The following is a 26,158-nucleotide window of genomic DNA, read 5'->3' as shown; positions in this document are numbered from 1 at the left end:
GCCTATACAAGATTTGCAATTCTGTTTTACAAAACACATATTTGTCAGTTTCTCTTACATGTTCAATGGACTTTGTAAACTACAGTCCACTACCTTGGGGTGCCAATATTAACCTTTTGTCTTTTGGTTTAAATTCACCTCTTCTTAACGATTCCTACATTTTATCCTGATCTGCAAGAGATTGATCCAAGCATTTTATATATTTGCAACTACATTTATGCATTTTCCACATTTTTTGCCTTCTCAACTGATCTTTTATTATATATTCTTTCTTTTGTTTTTTTTTTTTTGTTTTGTTTTTTTTTTGGGGGGCGGAGGCATTCAGTTGCTGCCTGATTTTTATCTTCTGTTGGTTTGATTTAAATTCCCACTTGACACTGATATGCTTCTGCTGAACTAAGCAGGAAAGTCATCTTAGACTTATTCTCCTCATGTTTTAAAATGTTCACTATGTATCTGTCTTTGGAGGTCAGCAGATCTATACTTGTAATCAATTTTGAGGAGGCCCATACCTCCTTCAGAATGGAGAATATATAGCATTGGCATACACTTATTTTTATAAATCATTTGATAAACATAAAGTATTCTTCTTGTTTTCCTATCCAACCGATCCAACACCTTTTGGGGCCAGTCAGTCACTCCAAAACTGTAAGTTAGGACAGGAAGAGCAAATTAATTAATACCCTGGACTCTTCTAAAGTATTCCTAAGTTGTATTTGCATTTGTTCATGTTTCATTGTTGACCCATCATCAAGTCTCAAATATTTATATACTCCCTCTTGCTCAAGTGCTTTTTATACCCCATTCCTGTCCCAGACTAATGTTTTCTTGGTGTTGCAGCTTTCCTGCTTTAAAGGGTTTTTTTTGCACAGTTATCAAGACCAAATTACATTCTTATAGCATCTGAGAAAGTTTTGACCACTTGTAGTTGTGCTATATGTTATACATTTGTAAACAGTAGAACAAAGAACCACAGGAACACAAACTGCTAGTCTATACCAAGAACATTTTAATGAAATGCAAGTAAAACAGTACAGCCTGAAGCTAAAAGAGTTTTCGTTGCATTTCATTAAAGTGTCATTTGTGTGTTCCAGTGGTTGTTCATTCTACTATTTGCTGTCTGGATTTTTACCAGATTAACTTTTGTACTAGTAGTTTGCTGTTGTTACTATACATTTGTAAACACTTTTTTATCCATGAATGTCAAATGATTTTTGTAGTCTATCCATGACATACTTAGATACTTCCCCTTTTTACATTTCTCCATTATGACTTAATTTAACAACAAATGATTCTTTATTCCATATGACTTTCTTTTGTTATATTGCCATGACTGAGTTTTCTTCTTGACTATAAACTCTGTCGGCATCTATTTAAGTGTATAGTATATATGTTGTTGGAGGGCAAATGTTTGGTTTATAGTTTTTAGGATAACTTACAGGTTTGTTTTTAAGCAGCAATATTTCTTTTTGTTAATCAGGTTGGTGTCTATTTGGGGTGTGCATATAAACAGTTCTTACTCATGGCTAAATATTCATATAAAGATGTTAATACTATTAGTAAAAAGTTAGGTACTGCAATCTGAGCATGGGGTTTTCCAATTAGGAGCCAATCTCTCTGGCCATTACTTCATCCTATTTTTTACCCTGTACATTTGAACTTCTTATTATTTCTTTTACTTCTTCTATTGATTCAGCATTTTTGTTATGTTCCATAGGATCTTCATAGATATTTCTCTAAAATGTATATATTTTTTTATTTTTTGGTGGTGTTTCAATTCCTTTTGTCTTGTTTCACAATTCGTTATAAAATTTTTTGGGTCTTCAATAAATTGCTTATTTTGTACTTTTCCTTTATATTTATCTTCATGTTTTCTAAGTTTTTCTACCTATGCTGATAATTTTAGTTTATTATTTGCAACAGTGCACAATAGATCCTGATCTGTTCTTTTACTGCACATTGCTATCATGTCTATCTTTCTAAGTATTTCTGTTGTCCTGTTCCATCTTCAATGATCTTCTAACAGTGACACTTCTTGTCATAGTTACTTTATACTTTTCTCCTTTTGATACTTCCATGATGGTATTTGATTTCTCTCCTTCCTTTTTCTTAATGCTCCATGTTTTTGTGATAAGAATTTATATGTTATTAATTTAGCCACACAGTAATATATCCTATTTAATTCTGTTATATTGCATGAATCTCTACGTACAGTCCTAACTACTGTAGTCATGTGTTTTATCAAACTTCTAACTTTTTGAGTTTTATTGACTTTATGTGGTCTATTTCTTTCACTGATCTTAATATGTCAGTCCATCTCTATTAAATCAAGCAACTCTTCTCTTAGATCATTTTCTTCTAAACTGAGGGCACATTTTTTTTGTTCTCCATTTTCTGCAGACATTTTAGTTCCACAGCATCTTCCTGTGCCACATTCTCTTCAGTTTCATTTTGTGTCATCCATCACTGTTTCATATGGGAACTCACTGCTTTATCACTCCACATTGACAATGTCAGAATTGCCAGTTTCTTGTTCCTTCCCTTGCTGTGCAACTCCAACCGAACATTTGTGCTGGTTTCCTTTGAAAGGCTCCAAAGTTTCTTTATATGGCAAATGATCAGATGCTTACCACTCCACTGGTTTCTCCTTAATTTGGGAATCCATTGCTCTCTCCACCTGTCATGTTATCAGAGATAGCTTTTCTACACTAAACCCTTCAGTTTGTAGGTTATTCAAAATCTCAGTTTCTCTTTCTTTAACTTCTCCATTGCTGATCTCCTTTTCTACTTTTCCTTGGTTTTCTTTTTATTTTTTGTATTTTAAAATTTTCTATATCTGGAGGTCTTTGCCTACATTTCTCTTCAAATATCTTTGGTGCTGCTCTTTTCGTATTGATTAGTTTTGCTTTCTCCTTTGTATAAACATTGCACCATATTAAATCTGTTTTTCTTTCCTATGTTAATATTTCTTCTTCAGATGTCTCCTGCTCCTCCTGTTTCTCCTTACTTGGGGAATTGTTCCATCATACTGTGATATAACCTGAGTTAGACTTTCTACACTAAATCCTTCACTTCACAGGTATTTCACAACTTCAGCTTCTATTTTTTAACTTCTACTTTACTTAATTTCTGTTTTATGTTCCCTCTTTGTGATCATATTTTTTTGCATTGTGTAAATTTTCATATCTGGATGCCTTTGCCTGTATTTGTTTTTGAATATCTTTGCGGCTGCTTTTTAGTATTGATTAATTTGGTTTTCTCCTTTGCATAACAATCACACCATATCAGATTTCTCTTTCTTTCCTATGTCAATATTTCTTTTTTATATTTTTCAAAAATCTCTAGAATTTGTTCTTTATATTCTCACATTTCCTCAGTCACTTTTTTCCCCAAATGGTCCAAGGTTTCTTGGTCTATACAATGTTTTTCATAAATACGTTGCATTAATGAAGACAAATTTTTATTTGAAGATTTTGTCAGTTTTTCTTGTGCAAATATTTTTCTTTCCTCTAATTTCTTAATCTTTTTGTATATCTTCTGTTTGGAAATTCTAGGTTTCTTGCATAATAGTAACAATTCAGCATTTCTTTCTTATTCGCAATAGGCCACTCTGTCATATTCATGGCTCTTTTTTGGCCTATTAGTTTTTGCAATTTTTGTGGACTACTACTTCCTTCTACAACATATTCGACCCATTGTAGAAATGTTTCTGTGTCTTGAAGATTCTACACTGTCATTTTTTTCTGGTCCTGGCACTAGTGTGCCTACTGGCATCAGCCACTTTTTTTTCCTGGGTTTTGTGCACCCAGCTATCTTTTATATTTTTTAACCTACTTCTATCCATGATATAAGCTATATAAAATAGAGTCTCTATATCAGTGTTTTCCTGGTGAGATTTTGTGAAAAACAGGATCCACCTCATGAAAGTACTCACCAAGACATCAGGATAAATTCAATTCCAGCAGTACTGCTCTTGATTGCTTGCTGCTTTATAATTTCTCCATTTGGACCTCTGTATGAGCTCTTTGGTGAGATTGGAGAACAATCCGGTGTTTGTAACCCATATCACATTCAGCACACTTATATGGTTTCTCCTGGTTTAATTTCTGCAGGTTTTTTGAGTTTCTAATACCAGGATGGGAATGGACCTTTTTTTAAATTTCTCTAAATTTTTTGGATTTCTAATACTGTGACAGGAATGGACCCCATTCTTAAGTCAAAGTATGATTAGCATTCATGAAATTAATATTGTTTCACTCTTTGATGTCACTAGTAGGGTGCTTCACAGCACCTCCAATATCCCAGTAATGACCCCTCCTGCAATTCGTATAGAGTTATATGTATTGGTAACATGTCTAAATATGATTGTAGACTCTTTTTATAAGACCCATTGCTCCTACTACTATTGGAACTATCTGGGTATCTTTCTTCCACATAGCTCTTGTTTCTGCCTGCAAATCCTGATATTTTATGACTTTGTGTCTCTCTGTATGCAGGACACTGTAGTCACTGGGTATGGTGATTTCAATGATCAATGCTACTTTTGTCTTCTTTTCCTGGACTATATCTGGTTGTCTAGCACCTATCTTTTGAACTGTTGGTAATAGATGATCCCATGTGACTTCATCATTTTTATGATGCTTTGTGGCTCATTTTTCCAGTGTTTTTCAGCCACTTCAATAGCATAATGTTTGCACAATCCCCAGTGCAACAATCTCGACAACATTAATATATAGTTCTTTTATCATTAGTATGTCGCAACCAGCAATGAGGTGTGCAACTGTTTCCAATTCTGTTTTACAAAACCTATGTTTATCCGCTTCTCCCACATGTTCAATGGAGTTTGTAAACCAGCGTGCATGTAACCCACTATCATGGACCGCCAATATTAACCTTTCATCTCTTGGTTTAAATTTGCCTCTCCTTAACCATTCTTGTGTTCATTCCTGATCAATATGAGGTTCTTCCAGAAGTTTTCTATACTTGCAACTATATTTATGCCTTTTCCATATTTCTTGCCTTCTCATTTGGTCCTTCACCTTATATTCTTTTGTTTTTTAGCACATTCAGTTGCTGCCTGATTTTAATCTACTTGTGATTTGATTTCCATTTCTGCTTGACACGAATTTGCTTCTGATAGCCTAAGCAGGGAAGTCATCTTAGATTTATTCTCCTCATGTTTCAAAACTTTCACTATGTTTGGATCTTGTGAGGTCAGCAGATATGTCTGGAGTCCCATGATTGTAGATCTAAATTTCAAAGAGGCTCATCTCATCTTCAGAATGGGGAATATATAATCTTGGTATGCACTCATTTTTATAAACCATTTGGTGAGCATGAAGCACCCTTATTGTTTTCCTATCCAATCTAGCCAACACATTTTCAGGCCAATCAGTCCAAAACTATACGTTAGGACAGGAAGAGCAAATTGGTTTATAGTTTGGATTTTGTTCCTAGATGTCAATGCTGTTTTCAGGATTAATTTAAGTCTTCTACAGTACTCCTTACTAAGTTTTATTTGCATTTGTTCATGTTTTATTGTTGATCCTTCATCAATTCCCAAATATTTATACACTCCCTCTTGCTCAAGTTCCTTCATATCACATTCTTGTCCCAAACTGATCTTTTCCTGTGCTGCAGTTTTCCTGCTTTAAAGGTTGCTTTTACACATTTACAAAGACCAAATGACATTCTTATATCATCTGAAAAGGTTTTGACAACTTGCAGTTGTGCTTTCAGTTCCTTATCTGATGAGCTATACAGTTTCAAATAATTGACAAAGAGAAGATGAGAAGTCTTTGCACTTTGTTGTTTTCTAGGAGTAAAATTATAGCCATGACCTAAGGTGTTAAGTAGACAGCATAATGGATTAAGGGCAAGGCAGAATAGCAGTGGTGACAGAGAGTCACCCTGGAATATCCCCTTTGGATTTTTATCCCTGGAATAATAAGTTGTCCTTTATCATAGCTAAATTGCAAAATGGTCTGCCACTGTTTCATGGTCGCTGCAATGTAGTTGATCAATGTAGGTGGTATCTTATACATTTTTAAGCACTCCTTTATCCATGAATGTGGGATACTATCAAATGCTCTTTTGCAGTTGATCCATGCCATACTTCAATTCTTCCCTTTTTTACAGTTCTCCACTATGACTTTAACAGCAAATGATCCTTAATTTTATTACCCTTTTGTTCTGTTGCCATAATTGAGTTTTCTTCTAAATGACTATAAATTCTGTTGGCATCAATTCCAGTGTATAGTTTATGTGTCGTCAGAATGTAAGTTATTGGTCTACAATTTTTAGGGTAGCTTGCAGGATCACTCTTAAGCAGGAGCATTCTTTTTCCTGTTGTTAGCCAGGTTGGTGTCTATTCAGGGTGTGCATATGAATAATTCTTACTCATGGATATATCTTCATGCAAAGATGTTAATACCTTTAACCAGAAGTTAGGCACTGCATCTGGGCCTGGGGTTTTCCAATTAGAGGCTTTTCCTAACTTTGTTTCAGTCTCTCTGGTTGTTACTTCATCCCATTTCATATCCTGTACCTTGAAACTTCTTATTCTTTCTTTTATATTTTCTATCCATTTAGCATCTTTATGTACCACAGCATCTTCATAGATCTTCTTCTTCTTTTGGCTTTTACCCGGTTAGGGGTCGCCACAGTGGATCACCTGTCCGCTCATGATTGGCAGTGGAGTTTTACGGTGTTGAGTTGCCAGCCCGGTGCCCAACCTTCCACAAAAGGCACACACATGCACACACTCACACCTAGGGCCAATTTAGAGTGTCCAATCCACCTACAGCATGTCTTTGGGATGTGGGAGGAAACCGGAGCACCCGGAGGAAACCCACGCGACCACAGGGAGGACATGCAGACTCCGCACAGAAGGCACCCCAGCCAAGAATTGAACCGGAGAACTTCTTGCTGTGAGGCGGCAATGCTAACCAATGCACCACCGTGGCCACCCAGCATCTTCATAGATAATTTTCCAAAATGTATCTATTTCTTCTTTTTTTGGTGGTCTTTCAATTCCTTTTACCTCATCTTCCAATTCTCTATAAAACTTTTTTGGCTCAATAAATTGCTTATTTTGTACTTTTCCTTTATGTTTGTCTATGCATCTTCAAGGTTTTTCCACCTGTGCTGAGAGTTTTAGTTTATTATTTGTGATAGTGCATGACAGATCCTGATCTGTTCTAATACTGCACACTGCTTTTATCACATCTGTCTCTCTCAGTGTTTTTGTTGATTTGCTCCCTCTCCTATACTCTTCTAATAGTGACTTCTTGCCTTAGTTGCTTTATAGTTTTCTCTATTTGATACCTCCATGATGGTATTTTATTTCTCCCCTTTCCCTCTCTCATTACTTGAACTTTATCAGTTACTAATTTAGCCACACAGTAATACATCCTGTTTACTTCTTTTATATTGCATGAATTTCTATGGACACTCCTAATTACAGTGTTCATTTGTTAATCAAATGTCTGACTTTTTGAGTTTTATTGACCTCCTGCAGTCTATTTCCTTCATTGATCTTAATATGTCTATCTCTAGTAAGTCAGACAACTCTTTTCTTAGCTCGCTTTTTTCTAGACTGAGGGCACATTTTTTGTTTTCCATTTCCTGTGGGCATTCTATAGAAAGTTCTATTACATCTTCCTTTGCCGTCCGTTGCTCTGTCATATCAGAACTCACTGACCTATCACTCCTCAACATTAATTGCATCAGAGTTTCCACAGTTTCTTCTTCTTTCTCTTGCTGTCCAGTTTCAAGTTAATGTTTATACTGGTTTTCTGTGGAAGGCTCGAAAATATCTTCATATGGCACCTGACCAATTCCTTCTCATTCCACTGTTTCCCCTTAATATGGAGTTCCACTACTCTGTCCTGTTGTGGTGCTTTCTGAATTAGATTTTCTACACTTAATCTTTCACTTTGAGGTATTTCATGACCTCAGTTTCTATTTCTTTAACTTCTCCATTACTGATCTCCTTTTCTACTTTTCCTCTTTGTCTTATTTTTTTGTATTGTAAAGTTTTCCATGTCTGGATTCCTTTGACTGAATTTCTTTTCAAATACCTTTGGTGATGCTCTTTTTGTATTGATTAATTATCCTTTCCTGTTTGCATAGATATTATACCATATTAAATCTCTTTTTCTTTCCCATGTCCATATTTCGTCTTCAGATGACTCCATAACTTTAACTTCTATTTTTTAACTTCAACTTTACTGATCTTCTTTTTTACATTCCCGCTTTGTGAATTTTTTATTGTGAAATTTTCCATATCTGGATGACATTGCCTGTATTTCTCTTTGAATATCTCAGGGCTGTCTTCTTTATGCTGATTAATTTGGCTTTCGTCTTTGCATACATATTGCATCTTTCTTTCTTTCTTTCCCATGTCCATATTTCTTTTTTATACTTTTCAAAAATATCTAGGTTTTGTTGTTTACATTTTTGTACTTTTTCAGATGCTTCTTTTTCCAAACAGATCAAAGTTTCTTGATCCACACACTGTTTTTTTCAAAAATCTGTTGTATTAATGACCAAATTTTTTATTTGAAGCTTCTGACAGTTTTTCTTGCGGACGTATATTTCTTTCCTCTAATTTCTGTTTTAATCATTTTGTATATCTTGTGTCTGGAAATTCTAAGCTTTCTGCATAATAGTAACAACACACAATTTCTTTCTTATCCTCAATAGTCCACTCTATCACTTTTATGGCTGTTCTTTGGCCTATCAATTTTTGTAACTTCTGTGGACTGCTACTTCCTTCTACAATGGGGGGCTATCTTTCACTGGGTTTGGCCTAGCCCCATTGTAGGAATGTTTCCATATTTTGAGGATCCTACACTGTTATTTTTTTCCAGTCCTGGCACTACTGTGCCTACCAGGATTGGAACAGGGTCTTTAAACATTACAAATAATGGTCAATGTCATCTGAGGAAGTTTTGGAAAATTATTGGGAGAAAAGTGCTTATCTATCCTGTGTGTACATTTTGACTACTGTTTTTAATCGTGCTTTATTAAAAGTTTATTTTAATCATTGGACTGTTTTGCTGAAGATGTTCTTCCCTACATATGAGCCTTGTAGTTACAGAGAAATTTGTAGTCAGGAGCACAGGCTGCTGTAAACAAGACAGAGAGGTCTGAAACTTTTCCATTGTCTTTATTGTAGAGAAAAAGAGAACTGATTCACAGCTACCGCCAATGTAGCCATGCCTTCATAGCAAAACAGAGTAATTAGATCAATCAGTGGTTCAAAGTCAGTCACCACTTCTGAAAAATTTACATAGCATCACAATATAGAAATGTTAAGCTTTAAACTTTAAATGTTTGTTGCTTAAACTACTTTAGATTTTAAGATGAGTAGTATCAAAGATGTCTGTGACATTTAGAGAAAAGTCAGAAAAATGTTTTCTTGCAAAGTATCAGCACTTTTACCAAAGTGTAGGGGGAGGAGCTGTCAATTCTCCTTGGACTACAAAAAGATACTTTGAACAAAGGCCTGAAAATTAGCAATTGTTTTGGTTGCAGCTGTATAATTCCTTAGTATACTGTAAAACAAGCCCCGAGACACACACAGATGAAGGTGATTCAAGAAATAAAAGAAGCAGTCCTGTTACAGAAGGTATATAAGACAATAGTGACAAACACTAATCTCACTATATGTCAATGGCATGGGGGCACAATCACCACTTCCTTGTGTCAAGCATGACTCATATAAAGCAAACTTGAAATGGATTATGGGAAAGAGAATGTCATTAAATTATAAGCGCTAGAAATGGTAAATTTAAGACTATAGAAGTTAAGAATTTTATTTTATTTATCATTGATTAGTATGTGCATTGCTTGGTTAACTGAATGTTAGAGCAAAGTAATATGCTAATTAGAAGTGTTAAATTGCTGGTGATTTTGCATTCTTTGTTCCTGTGTACCATGTTCCTTTCATAGGTCATTTATGAAGCAACTGACACTAGAGAAAGCTTGATAACAAAAGAATGTTCCAATTCTTCAGACTGCTGGATTCCTCCTGCCTTGAGCTATCCTACCCGTGAAAACAGGAACTTTTTCCTTTTTTCCCCCAAGTAGACATGGGAGAAATCTACTCAAGAATAACACCTTTTTTCCTTTTTTTAGAAATGAAGAATTGGTAAAGCAAAAGTTATTGTAATATTATATACTGAGCTCTTGCACATTTCACAGAATATTAATAGCTTATATTGTAGTATCATTAACTCTCATTCTACATATTAATGGAAAGAAGTAAAGTTAAATGCTTGTCACTGATTAACGCAGCTTAAAAAACTAAAAACAAGAAACTTACAGTGGAGGTTACCTGCTGCTGTATGCTGTGAGGTGTCATTTTCATATGCTTTTTTGATGTCAGAATGTAATGCTTGGATCAGAACAGCAGTTCACAATGGTAGAAAACACATTCCAGTTAAACAAGCAGGAATTAGTTTATATATAGTCAAGATTGCATGTAATACTAGAATTAATAAGAGTAAACATCTTATGAATAATATGCAAATGCACAAGAAATGAAACATTTAATATGCAAGATTAAAAACAGCAGTATCAGTAAGCTAAGAAATATATACTTATACTATACTCTTTACTAGAGAACAGATGATTAACCCTTTGATGGGAGATTTTAGAAATATAAGATATATAGAATAAGGTAGAATATTAGTGGGAAAATAACACAAAAAATACATATGTGTGTGTGTGTGTGTATATATATATATATATATATATATATATATATATAAACTGCTTATAAGAAAGATGTTTATTACATGTCTGCTTGTGGCAGAAATGTGAAAGTACAGGATCTCATGTTATTTACATAGAAAATAATATGAAAATAATCCGAAAGATGAAATTTGAAGCTTGGTTATGTGAACTTTGAAGTTTTAACATGTATGTTATTAGATTCACTAAGTCTACTTGAAATAAGTCATAAGTCAAAGCTGAAATTTCACTGTTATACTGCTAAATCAGTACATCCATTTTGATAGAAATTAAAGTAGATTTTTCAGTATGTTTGAACCCGGGTAGGGAGAATTAGATTTGAATTAATCACACTGTAACCATACAATATAGACTGAAATATTTTATACTCCACAGATAAAGTGAGATATTCTTTCTGATCCCAGTAATGTACATAGTTTATGAAGAACTTTAATAAAGGAAAGGATTTTTAAATATTTTGATATTTGTCATGTTGAGTGTTATACAATTTTGATATAGGCATTTGTACTTAAAAATTAATTGAGAGTTTTTGTTAGATTTATAAAATATGTATCTAGCATGATAAATATATATGTGCATTGATTTCCCTTTTGTATTATAGTTTACTATGATAAGATTATCTGTCACCTGTAAGTTTACAGATGTCTTTATCTCTACAGGTCCCAGTCTGTTATTTATTTAGAAATTTAGTTACAATAATGTTGAATCAGCGAATAATTTATTAATATTCAATGGATACTGTATACTACTATTACATAAATAGGTATATAGTACACTATTTGTTGGATTATTTAATATTTGTGATTAATAGAAAATGATTATTTTCCTCCTGATCCACCTATCTCTCCCCTCCAAATCTAAAACTATTTTATTCTTATCTCCTTTAACTCCTATTTAACTTTACTTCTTACAACCTCCTCTATTTTTCATTTTTACCTTGCCTTACTTTACCTTTCACTTATTATCTATCTAACATCTACCTCTTATTTTGACTACCTCTAACTATCTCCTACCTCAACTTCCTTTTTTCTTATTTCCCTTAAACCCTACTGTACAAATTTGCACTATTCTACTTGCTCTTAAACTGACCATCTTTTATAAGCCACATTTACTTGTCAACTACTCACTACCATGTCTCCAAGACTCAATGCTTTTCTCATACATATCCTTCTCTTTACTTCTGCTACAGCCTTTCTTTCTATATCTTACTAAGTCATCTTTGTGGAAAACATCACTTTAAATGAACAAAACCTTCATCTCCAACAAACTCTTCCTTCCTCTTTCCTCATCACCCTTAATCATAGTAACATAACCTGTTCCTCCAACTATCTAGTACCAAAATACCATAGAATAACTCATATGACATTCTACTTAAACAAAAAGATTCTTAATATCTCACTTAAAATCCTCAAACTACTACCTTATTCCCATCACCACCTCCTGCTACATGGTGACATTCATCCTAATCCCGGTTCCTCTACCAAGATTGAATATAATCCAAATAATAACCCTTTACCTTTACATTCATCATGTACTAAAGCAGCCAACTCCCTTCTAATAGCCCACCTTAATATTAGAAGTGTCAATAACAAAAAATTCACCACCTCCATGCACTCCTTAACTTGCACTCATTTGATATTTTATGTCTAACAGAAACATGGTTAAAACCCTCTACTCAAGACCAGGAAATTACTCCTCCTGGCTACAACATACTTAGATATGACCGCACAAAGAAGAAAGGTGGTGGTATAGCCATCATCTACAAATCTAACCTCCAAGTTACCCTTTATAATGAACTTCCATTAACAGACCACAAAGCTGAAATATTAGTAACCAAACTTCAGATTAACAACAACAAATCAATCTATCTAATTTGTATGTATCTTCCTCCTGGTAATAATATTCAGACTCTAGAAGACTTAGTTCCCTTTCTAATCAACTACCCCAAGAAACCATTATACTTGGTGATTTCAACATTGACTGGACGACCTGTTCATCCCAGCAGCCCACTAACCATATTAATCTCTATGGTTTCTCTCAATTAATATCAACTCCAACTAGAATCCATAAACCTAATAAGAAAGAAACAATTTTGGACTGGATCCTTATTAATAACCACCCAAGCAGTTATACTCCAGGAACCCTTCCTGATAGTATTAGTGATCATATACTTACATATGTCATTAGGCAAAAATTAAATATTCCAAATGCTCATAAACTTAGGACATCCCGCTCAAAAAGATTTTTCAACCCTGATAACTTCCTGACTGAATTGCAGGCATGTCACTGGTCACCATTGACACATCTTGAACTTAATGAAGCGGTTAACTATTTTAACACAAACTTTCTGCAAATCCTTGATTATCATGCTCCTTTACGCTCTACTAGGATAAGAGCCAAGACTGCCCCATGGCTAACTAAGCAAACTAAAGAAAAAATGATCCTCAGAAATAAAATATGGGCTAAATGGAGAGCTACCAAACATCAATCAGATCACCTCCTCTTCAAACAATTAAGAAATGCCACCAAGAAAGATACACTTAGAGATAAAAAGGAATTTTATCTTCATCTTCAACAAACTAGTCAAAAAAACCCTCAAAAGTTCTGGTCAGGTGTTAATAAACTTCTGAAACCAGGGCATTCACCTACTCCTATCCCTTCAGGCTTTAACCTTAACAATTCTACCCTGATCCCAGATGCCTTTAATAAGTACTTTACAGAAGCCATTCAAACTCTAGCTAATTCATTGCCCACATCTTCTGCATCCTCACCAAATATCTCTACAGCCTCTCCTAATGCCTTTCAGATTCAACCTGTCACTTCATCTATTATTTATAAGCTTCTCAACAAACTCAAACCATGTACCCCTTCTGCTGACCAACTCCCATCTGAATTCTTACAAATTGCTGCAAAAGCTATTAATCACCCCATATCAATACTGATTAATAGGACTATCTCTGAAGGAGTGATCCCCACCATATGGAAAATATCTCATATAATTCCTCTACATAAAGGGGGCTCTTCTACTGAGCTCTCCAACTTTCGCCCTATTGCTTTATAGTTCATAGTTCATAGTTCATAGTTCAGTACTAAGCTAACTGCCCTTGCGAGCCATTTTAAGCCTAGCCAATTAAACCTTTGTGACCCAAACCCTGCACCTGTGTTTTGTAAAGCAGAAAGACTTTAGCCCAGCCCACCCTCCCAACCATTAGCCAAAATTATGGAAAGATGCATACACAAACAATTTCTCAACTACCTTCTTCAAAACAAACTTCTAGCTGACTGTCAACTTGGTTTCAGACCTTTCCATAGCACTACGACTGCCATCCTTTCCTTCTCTGACTCCATAAATAATAATCGAAACAATAATCATTTCTCCTCAGCTCTATTCATAGACCTATCAAAAGCCTTTGATATGGTTAACCATAATATACTTCTTCACAAACTCAACCTCTTTTCTCTTAGCTCACACTCTCTACAGTGGTTTAGGAGCTATCTCAATAACAGGCAACAAGCAGTGCTTTGGGATAACAACTTATCATCCTTAACCCCAGTAAATATTGGTGTTCCACAAGGATCAATCTTAGGTCCCCTTCTTTTCTCATTATTTATTAATGACCTACACTTGAATGTGCCACAGGCTATTTGCATTCAATATGCTGACGACTCTACTTTGATCTGCACTGCTAAAAATGTTTCCTCCCTCCAGTCCATCACCCAAACAGTTTTCCAAAACGTTGAAAAATGGTTTATGCAACATTGTCTCCTCCTTAACCCCCAAAAAACTAAGCTTCTTCTCTTTACTCCAACCAATAAATCTCCCACACCATTCTTCACTATCTCCTCAAATAATTCTACCTGTATTAACCCTGATATGACCACTCGACTGTTAGGTGTAACCATTGACAACCGTCTTAACTTCAATGACCATATTAACTCTACTATTAAAGCTGTAAAAAAAAATTGGGATGCTCTAAACCCTTCCTTACCCCAGTAGCGAGAAAAAACATTGCTCAGACCCACCTGATCTCCACTCTTTTTTATGCCTCAGCTTTATACACTAACTTATCAAAAAACAATACTTCCAAACTCTCTACCTGCTATAATAGTATAGCAAGATTCATTACTGCTACTCCCCTTAGAACTCACCACTGTCTCAACCTCAAACAACTAAATTGGCTAGAGCTAAATAACCACTTACTCTACCAACAATTACTCATTATTCATAAGACCCTTTACTACCCTGATGATACTCCTAGCCTGACAAAACTAATTTCACCTTATAAAAACCTAGCCACACTTCGCTCTGCCAATAAACTTCTAGTATCTGTTACTAAATCATACAATAAAGCTGGTGATGCATTATTTTCAAATTCCATAGGTAAAAACTGGAATCAACTTCCTCAAGAAATAACTAATCAACACTCTACTACTCTTTTCAAAAAACATATCAAAGAACATCTTAAAACTCAATGGCTATGTCCTTGTACTAACCCCGACTGAAAACATGTCTCCATATACCTAATCTTGCTCCCCTTCCCTTACTGAACTCCAACACTTTCAATTGTTGAGAGTCACTTCTTAGAATTATGCCTTACTAATAATCTTTTTTTCTCCCCTTGTAACTTATTCCTGCATTGTTTCCTTCTGTTTTATTAGTCTAACTATAGTACCATGCTTTTTTTATTCTCTTTTTTATTTCTACTTTTTAATTATTTTAGATTCTTTTGCAATTTCTCTTGTTAACTTGTATATTTTTGTGCATATTAGTTTTTTTTGTGATATATAATTGTTGCTTGCCTTTCTGGAGCTTTTCTCCCTGGGCCTCTACTGTAAATGGATACATGTCCAGCTAGACTAGCCTGGTAAACAAATGTAAAATAAAATAAATAAATAAATAAATAAAATAAATTATTAAACTTTTTACGTAGTAATTTGGGAACGTTTTACATGGCAAAATATATAATTAAATTATATTTCATTATTTTTTACTTACATCTACTATTATATTAATTACTTACAAGCCATGGTAGCTTTTGGCTTTTAGGTATTGCTAGGTACAGAGATTGCACAATAATTTGTTTATTCAATAGGCAGACTAGGAACTTTGGTATCCGCAGTAGGTTGTATTTTATTAGCAATATATACAGTTACAGTTGTAGACTTGTCTTTTATCTTTACTTACAAATTTTAGCAGTTTAGCTTGTAGAAAGGAAGAATTCAAAAAATATTAAGATAGTGTTGATGGAATGCAATTGAATCTAATATATAATTAAATTAACATGGTGGATAAATTGTCATATTAATGTTTAAAATATATATTTTTAAATACACAGTATGGATAGTTTTAATATATTATCTATTAATATAACTAGATTAAATAATGGCAACAAGAGGAAATCATTAATGAGATATCTAAAATTGAGGAGGCATTATATTCTTAAAAGAAACTCACTTGTATGATAAAGATATACCATACATAAATTACTTAAGATAGAAAATGTTATCATCTGCTTCTTTTAAGAAAACAAAAGAAGAATTGCTATACTTTGGAGAAAATCTACTGTAATGCTTATGGTCATGGAATCCATTCATGAATCCAAAGGAACATATATATTTGTAATGATTAAATATAACCAGAATCTCTAAACACTAGATAATTTTTACTGGACCCCTGGAATAGGTGCAAGAGTGGCCAAAGATCACTTAAACAAAATCATTGGAAAGTACAGTTGTGTACACTTACCATAAATGTAGATGTTTGAGTGTATTCACTGTTGCAGTCATTACATTTGGGTAATCTGCTGGCAGGTTGCCCTCAGTCGGCCTGAATTCCAAAGTCTTGGGTCCTGCGTCGGTTGCTGTCTCCTCTTCCATGAAGTCAGGTCATCATGGGTATAAAACAAGCAGCCAATGCCATTTTCTTTAGTTTTTCTTGCCCCAGATGTCAGGTGCCCCCAAAAAGGTAGCAAAAATATACATATATAAACTATATATACATGCAACAATACAAACTTTACCTTCATCTACAAGCAAATACACCACATAGGTTGTAGAAGATAGTGAAGGAAAGAGAAACTCCAGAATAAAAGGGGGATTGGCGGGCGGGTAACCTGGACTGCAACAGTGAATACACTCAAACATCTACATTTATGGTAAGTGTACACAACTGTACTATGTTATTTGTGTTTCACTGTTGCAGTCATTACATTTGGGTAGAATCCCAAAGCTATGGATGGGAGGCTGGACCTAAACAGCATTAGGGGCGGCTATAAGGCCCTGCAGAACTGCAGTGGCAAAGCCTGCCCTGGGCTTAGAGTAGAGAGGCAAATGATAATGCTTTGTAAAAGTGTGAAGAGAACTCCAAGTAGCAGCCTCTAGAATGTCTTTGGTTGGTACTCCTCTGAGAAAGGCTGCTGATGTAGCTGCAGCTCTGGAGGAATGAGACCTAATGCCCTTGGGCACAGGTTTGCCATGGTGTAAGTAGCAGAAATGAATGCAGTAGCTTATCCACTTTAAAATAGTCTGCTTTGAAATAGCCTTTCTTTCTGATCCTGCAGCATATGTCACTAGTAACTGCTTAGTTTTTCTTAGAGCTTTAGTCCTGCTCAAGTAGAATCTTAGCTGTCTGTGTACATCCAATGAATGCATAATCCTCTCCCCCTTCTTCTGCGGATTTGGACAAAAGGTTGGCAGATGAATAGTTTGGTTAAGAGCCACACTGGAAACCACCTTAGGCATAAATTAAGGACTGGTCCTCAGGGACACCCTGTCTGGGTAAAAAATGATAAAAGGCTCCACAGCCACGAGGGCCTGTAGCTCTGAGACTCTTCTTGCTGAAGTAATTGCCAGGAGCAGAGCTGTTTTCCATGATAAGAACTTTAGGTCTGCAGTAGCAGCTGGTTCAAATGGAGGCAAGGTGAGCTTTTCCAACACATAATTGAGGTCCCATGCAGGAATTGGTGATCTTCTGGGAGGCCTTAAAATTTTGGCCCCTCTAAGATACTGATTTAGTAAAGGATGAGAAAAGATTGGTGGCTCTGTGTTGTAATGAGCCGAGATGGCGGAGGCATGGATTTTTATTGATTTAAAAGATAGGCCTTTGTCAAGCATCTCAGTTAAGTCTTGTAAAATCTGAGGAATATTTGGCTCTGCTGTATCAGTTCCTTGTGCTTGGTTCCAAGCACAGAATCTCTTCCATTTATCAGCATACGATTTTCTAGTACTAGGCCTTCTGGCTTCCAAAATGACACCTATCACACCTTTACTGAGAGGTGTTGTTTGAATAACTACATGATCAGCCATGCTGCCAGGTTCAGTGTTTGGAGCTGATTGTACAGGATTTCATTGTTTTGCTGGGACAGTAAGTATGGTATTTGAGGTAAGTACCAAGCTGGGAATTGAGACATGTTCCTTGCAATTGGGTACCAGTATTGACGGGGCTAGTCTGGGGCAATTAGTATCATCTTTGGTTTCTCCTGTCTGACTTTTAGTAGTACCTTGAGAAGAAGAGGCAAAGGTGGAAAGGTGTAAACTGATAGGTTTTTCCAACTGAAAGATAGCGCATCCACTTTCCATGCTTGTCCATGATAAGTCCTTGTACAGAATTTTTTCAGTTGATAATTTCGAGGAGAGGCAAATAGGTCTATGTCCGGTCTCCCCCATTTCTTTATTATCATGCTGAAGACTTGTGGATCTAGTTTCCACTCATGAGGGTCCATAGGGTTTCTGCTTAAATCGTCTGCCAGAGTATTTTGCTTTCCTGGCAGGAATTGAGCTTGAAGATGTACTTGGCAAGTCAAGGCTGTGTCCCACAGTTCCATGGTTAGTCTGCAAAGGGGGGTATGAGTGGGTGCCGCCTTGCTTGCTTATATACCGCATCATCGTGGTGTTGCCCGTCTTTATCAGTAGTTGTCCTGGATGAAGTAAGTCCTTGAAGGCTGTCAGGGCATTTTGAACAGCTAACATCTCTTTTTCATTGATATGCAGATGCATTTGTTTTGGGGTCCATATGCCCTGAATGCATCTTCCCACCAGGTGGGCCCCCATACATAATCTGATGTGTCTGTTGTTAAGGTTTGGCTGGCAGGGGGTACAGTAAAAGCCCATCCCATGTTCTGGTGACATGCCTTTGCCACCATAAAAACTCCTGTTGTAGGCAGGGGATGAGAGGAATCATTGCTTCCAGACTGTGACAATGTTGACTACATAAACTTTTTAGGTACAGCCTGCAGAGTTTGTGTTGCAGATAACTGGGTTTTTGTTACCATCAGTTTGAAGTAAGTAGTCAGTTGCCTTTGTTTGTCTGGCGTGAGGAAAGCCATCTGGGCAGTTGTATTCAAGCTTGCACTGAGAAATGTTATCTCTTGAGAGGGTACCAGTTGTGATTTCTTTTCATTTATTGTGTACCCTAGGCATGTTAGAAGCCTTTTCACAAACGCCAGGTGCTGAAGAAGAATGTCCTTGTTCTCTGCTTGAATGAGACAGTCGTCCCAAGTAAGGATAAATTTGTATACTTTTTTGTCTGCAAAATGCAATTACTGGTGTCAGGCACTTTGTAAAGACCCTGGGCGCAGTAGATAAGCCAAAGGGCAGCACAGAGAATTGGTAATGCATAGAGCCAGCCTTGAAATGGCTGTATCTTCTGCACGTTTCCCTTATTGGGATATGCAGGTATGCCTCCTTTAGATCTAATGTCACCAGCCAATCGTTCTTGCCCAGCATGGGCAGAAGCTGCTGTAAAGTTAGCATTTTGAATTTTGGAATGTCCAGGTATGCATTCAAAATTGATAAGTCCAGTATTGGGGGCCAGGCCTTGACTTTTCTGGTTACCGAGGACAGTCTTGAATAAAAACCTTGTCCTTTTTCCTGTTCTGATACTGGCTGAATAGCCCCCATATCCATGAGGGATGTAACCTGTTTCTGTGCCTCTGCCCATTGATTTTTGGCAGATCCCGCCAACCGTTTGCCATTGGCAGAGTATGGAAGTGGAATCTGTATCCCTGATATACTATATTTAGCACCCACTTGTCCTGTGTTATTAACTTCCAATTTTTAGCAAAAAGTGCTAATTTTCCCCCTAAGGGTACTGCCAAAAGTTAAGTGCTTGGTGATGGCAGAGGGAAGTCATTGAGACTGTTTTCTGTAAGGTTGCTCTTTATCTCCTCCAGATTTGGAGGTAGAAACATCCCATTGCTTTGACCTGGAAGAATCTTGTGCCTGGTATCTAGAATCTTTAGGACATCTGGATTTGCCCCTTTGAGCTCTGTCAGACACAGGAAAGGACCAAATTTTTGTAGGCCAGTGTCTACTGAATCTTGGTGGCTGCACTTGTAAGAAGTCTTTCACAGTTTACATAGACTTAGCTTTGTCTTCCATTTTCTTTAAAACCTCTTCTGCCTTAATACCAAACAGAGTATCATGCTGTAAAGGTGCATCCAGTAATTTAGCTTTAACATGATCAGGCAAATTTTGCTCTTTTAGCCAGGCATGCCTCCTAATCAGAGATCCAGTAACTGTGGCCCTGCAGGAGGCCTCTAAGGAATCAAAACCACATTGTAAAGTATGCTTTCCAACTTGTTCTGCTGCATGCAATAATTCCTGCAATTCTTTATTTTCTGCACATTCAGAAATCAACATCATTTTCTGTTTCAGCAATTCCATAACATGTTGTTGATACTTGAGCATATGAAACTGGCAGTTTAAGGACCTAATTGCCAAGGTTGCAGATGTATAAACCTTCTTTCCCCATCTATCCAGTGCCCTTGAATCTCTGTCAGAGGGGGTAGGATTTTTTGCTGTTGAGGCCTTAACCCCCTTTGGACCCTGTGAAATAGTTTCAGGGTCAGCAGTAGGGTTTCTAAATAAAAATTTGTGTGAGTCAGGGACACTGTAATATTTGTCTGGCTTGCTGGGAGCCAGAAGTAAGGAGTCTGGAGTCAAGCTTGACTCTGAAAACATATCATCCACAATGTCTAAAGCAGGAGGTATGGCTAAAGGCCTATGCTGAGGGAGAAGAAGGAAATCCCTGAGCCTCTTTTTTGATTCTTAGAAATCTTGACTTTCCCAGTGAAAATGCTCCCTCAAAGTATGCAAGGTTTCTCCAAATGAATAATCCTCAGGAGGTGATGCAGATGGGATAGATTCCTCTGCATCAGAATCCTCATAGGGAGGTATAGATAATTCCTGATCAGAAGAGGAATCATGAGAAATAGAAACCTGATCTGAAGATTCATAATCAGTGTCTTGCCTAGGCCTCTTATCAGGAGGGGGTTGGGAACCCCTGATCAAGGTAATTAGGTCTTCAGCCATTTTGATCATCTGTTTTTTGTGCATAGAGGCCTGTGCATGTGGCTCATGTGTTGTTTTTTAGCTTTAGAAGTTGCTTTTGTCTTTGATTTTGAAGCTGGCATCGGTTTTATATAAAAATGTTGAGGCCTGAATACACCCTCAGAAGCCGGTGCCTGCTCAGTGGCTCAAACCCATCTGAGGGAGAGACATCTGTGGGTACAATACTTTGAGAATCTCGCGGCGTGCCGGACTCCACATGGGTCTCGGTAGGGGCCTGCGACTCGAAAGTAGCGGTTATCAGGGGCTGCAAAAGCACCTCACTGAGTACCAGAGACTGGCTTAGGAGAAGCTTCATCATCAGTTTTGGACCTCGACAGTCTGTCTCTGTTCTTTTCTTTGCGTTTTTTCTGTACTCCGGTAGTCAGATTGCTATCCGACGACATTTCAGGGTAGTTAAATCTGTTTAAAATATTTTGAGGCAAAAATATACTGACGCTTAATAGTGCATTGGTTAAATCTACCACAAAACCGACAGCCAGGCACATTGCGATCAGAGCCTAGGCAAGGAATACAGTATAAATGAAAATCCTTATGAGGTATTTGCTTCCCACAAGTAATACGATTATTAACTTTTTCTGACATCGGTATGGAGCAAGAAAAAAGTTTCCCCAACGGGGTACTTAGCTTTAGTGAAGACTTTGGTTCTGAAACTCAAACTCGAAAATTTCAGGAGTCGGCCAACTGGCACTTGCCAACTGCTTCTGCTTCGGGCACCACACAGCAAGAAAGACTAAGGAAAATGGCGTTGGCTGCTAGTTTTATACCCCTGATGACCTGACATCATGGAAGAGGAGACAGCAACCGACGCAGGACCCAAGACTTTGGAATTCAGGCTGACTGAGGGCAACCTGCCAGCAGATTACCCAAATGTAATGACTGCAACAGTGAAACATGAAGAACATGTATAGTTTCATTTTAACATGGGAATTTAACTGCATATCTAGTATGGGAGATACAAGTAAACAGAACAAAGGTAAAGTACTGAACTAAACAGATGGCTTAGTAATAATAATTTAGTTGAATTACTAGTAAAAGCATAAGATAAGTCATTGTTCCTCATTCATTATTCTTATACATAAGGTATGCAAACTAGGATTGATTGGAGTTATGCCTCTACAGGTTTACTTAAAGTATAGAAACTCCAAAGTATATGTTAAAATTTGAATTTACATTTCTCAAGAATTCACTTTAAACAAAGGCACAAAGCAAGGGTGTCCCTTGCCCCCGTTACTATATGCATTAGTTTTTGAACCCCCAGCTAATAGTATAAGAAGCAATGAAAACAATGATGGATTCTCAATTAACAGAGACTGTCAATCTAAAATACACCTTTTTTCAGATTATATTTTCCTAACTATAGGAGATTTAAATTATTCAATCAAAGAAACAGATGAGGAAATTGAAAAGTTTCAAGAAGTATTGTTACTGGAATTTAATAATATTAATAAAATTGAAACTTTAGTGTTAAATCAGTTACTAGATAGTACATTTAAAGATGAATGTAAATATAATTGTGAAGTAAAGGAACTAAAATATTTAGGAATAAAAATCTATCAATATGTGTTTAAGATTAATAATTTTGAGAGAATAATTGAAATGTTACTTCTTATTAAAAAGGATTTTTTTTACCTTTGATGATAGGATAGTACCTATTAAAATTATTACATTAACCAGAATTACATATCTTGCATTCTATAGCTTTAATACCTGACAGAATTTTAAAGAAAATGGAAACATGTTAACTTCATTATTATGGTATCCTAAAAAGCTAAGAATTACTTATAGAAATCATTTAAGACTATGGGAGTATGGTGGTATTAGCTTCCAAGTTGTAGAATCTTATTCCATTGCTGCAAATTTTAACTCTATTATACTGTGGATACTCAACTTATATTAGTTAGTAAAAAAAATAAATCCAGGAGCATATTATACTAAATTCTTATAAGTTTAAATATAATAAGTTAGAAATATGTAACAATCCTTTCATATGGTTAAAATAAATTACTTTAGAAGGAAACTCATTTCAGTCTTTTGACTCTGCATTTATGAAATCAATTCTTACAACAGTTAAGAAATAGGTTTTTAAACTCCATTAATATTAAAATGGACGTTTCTACTTTCACAATTCACACACCTTTAGATTTAAAGAAACTCAGAACAATGTTAAAATGAATTTACTAAAATGAATGTATTAGTATTATAGTCTGACAGCATTAAAAAAAGAAAAGTTAAATCCATAGAATATTTAATGAAAGAATATGTTAGATAAATCTGCTACTCAGTTGTTACCCATCGGTTAGAAATTAAATGATTTTGTACATAATATGAATGAAGAGAAAAAGTAAACACTATTCTCCACTACATGAATGCTATCAATGAAGGTATACTGACCTACAAAGGAAGTTGTCCAAGTTATATAATTTATTATAAAAAAATAATTTTGATGCAAAATTCTGGAACTTTTTAGATAGTGGATTGAGTGACTCAATAAATGACGAGAATAAAACTTTGTTACTTAAATCACTCAGCCAAGCTTCAAGTTTATACTAGAAAGTATTTATGTGGAAATATACACATAGAATGCTTACTACTCCCTATACAATCTCTACGTTTAGTAAAATTACTTTGGTCTTTTGCAGATGTAGTAAAGATGTAAAAGCTGATTGGACACACATTTATGAATTGAGAAAAATTAAATGTATATTGGGAAGAGATAAGGGGTTATGTTCTGAGAAATATTTTTTAACTAGACCAGTAATATTAATGAATGTTCCACTTTCTGTACTTGTAAAAGACAAAGAGCGAAAAAAATGCTTTGGACTCTTTCAGCAGTTGCTAGAAACGTTATTACAATAAATTGGAAATCAAACCTGGTTCCTATGTTCAAAGAATTTTTAAATTAACAGCAATAGTATGTAAAATTGAAATAGAAGTGATAAGAATAAGATCTATAAATTATACTAAGACTGTTATTGGTTGGGATAACCTTGAAATTTTCCTATTAAAACACCAAGTCTCTTAATTTCTTAATTGTATAAGATTATCATGAGGATTCAATATATTCCTATCACCGTATAACAATATGTGAAATTGAATTTCATCCTTTCTGTATATATATATATATATATATATATATATATATATATATATTATTAAACTAATAAAAAATATATATTTATAAAAACAATTATGCATGCAGTCCCATAACTGTTGGCCAACACATACTAGTCAGTTGCAGAAAGGCCCATATCAATTTCAGACCAATGGAAATATATAAACTTGTAAAGCACTGTGTTTATATATGATTAAATAGGAATTAAACACCTTTGTTGTTTTTTTTTTCCATTTAAGTGATCCAGCACTGTCTTGGTCTAGTTCATCACTCTGTGGTTGTAACAGGGAAAGAAAACATCTTTTTAAATACTTCCAGTTCACATTCATACTGCCTTATGGCATCCAGGTTTTTTGGGGTTTGGATGTTTTAACTGACTTAGCAGCTAATAATAGGCAGTGTTAGAAAGGGCAAGGAGTCATTAACAAAATGACACTAAGATTGTTAGTGTAGGATGTCTTGCTGGAGAAATTAATCTTTGTTTGCCATTTATTATTCATATTTTAATAAATGAGAGCCCTACACATTATTGAAGTATATAACATGAAAAACCAATGTGGGAGACAGGGTAGTTCATTGTCAGTGCTGTTTTATATCACACAATATTGGAAGCATTGCTAGATGTTCACTAGTAATTATAAAATTAAGCAGTATTTCCATATGTACTTTATATTTAAAAAAAAACAAATGATTTACAAAGTGTTGCATGACATTATGTGAAATCTTAGATGTTGCTGCAGAAAACTGTATTTGATATTTGCACTACAATTTGCACATCTTGAGATATATCCAGTAATTGTTTTGCTAATTATACAAGTATTTCAATAAACATGCTCTCATACAGGAATTTCTTGTTGTCATGTAAAAGCTTATGTCTGGTGATCAAAAATGTTCTAACAATATGTCTAGCTTATTCAGTTTTCAAAATATGAAAATTTGTGATAGTTTACAAAAAATATAATTTTGAGTCTGTCAGCATTATATTGCAGTATTTATGGAAAAGGCTATAACTACAGGCTATCACTGTAAGAATACTTCATACTGATAGCATTGTTATTTGTATAATTTTAATATTTTTATTGTTCACAAAATATTTGCATTTGTTTAGCTTATGCTTTTTAAATTTATTTTTCAGAATATGCTCTAGAATACAAGATGTGTGCTTGCTGCTAGAAGTGTGACATTCCACATCACATAGGTTATTAATGAGTACTATCACATATCAAAGCAGCCTCCGGTATTAAATGTAGTCATTTAAAATATTCTTTACTAAGCTTTCTTCATGCTGTATCAATGTCCTTTAATGTATTCCCAAATATGTATATACTTCTTCTTGTTTCAGTTTTTATTATATTTCTCTCAGGTTGATACTTTCTTGATACTTCAGTCTACCAGCTATAAATGTTGCTTTGGCACATACGTGGAAGGCAAATATCACTCATATTATCTGATAAGATTTGTACTGCTTTCAGTTACACATTCAGTTGTCTGTAAAATAAGCTATAGCTTTAGATCACACACAAAAATAATTAACATGTTAAATGACAATATTGCTTTCTTCAAGTCCAACTGCACCCAGAGCCTAGTCTGTTAACTAAACAATTTAATCGACTGAGGGCAAGGCAACAGCATTGCTGAAAAAGAATCATCCTGAAGTATTCTCCACTGGATACCTGGAATAATAACTTGTCTTTTTCATAGTTCTGTCAAGTGGTTTGCAACTTTTTCACAGTTTATGAATCTTTGCTATTCAATCCTCTTTTGCTATTCATGCCTTAAAAAGGTTCTGACCCTTACTTTGGCCAGAAAATCATACCAAAGCTGCCAATTACAACAGTGACAGCAAGCTGATTTACAGCTTTATTCCTAAATGTCAAGAAAGTCTTTAGTTATTAGTTCTAGTCTTGTAAAATACACCTTACTAAGCTCTGTTGT

Source organism: Protopterus annectens, chromosome 10.part0 (genome assembly GCF_019279795.1).
Source record: "Protopterus annectens isolate FY-2018-M chromosome 10.part0, PAN1.0, whole genome shotgun sequence".
Taxonomy (NCBI): Eukaryota; Metazoa; Chordata; order Ceratodontiformes; family Protopteridae; genus Protopterus; species Protopterus annectens.
The sequence above is the reverse complement of the archived record's forward strand: the minus strand, read 5'-3'. Positions refer to the sequence as shown.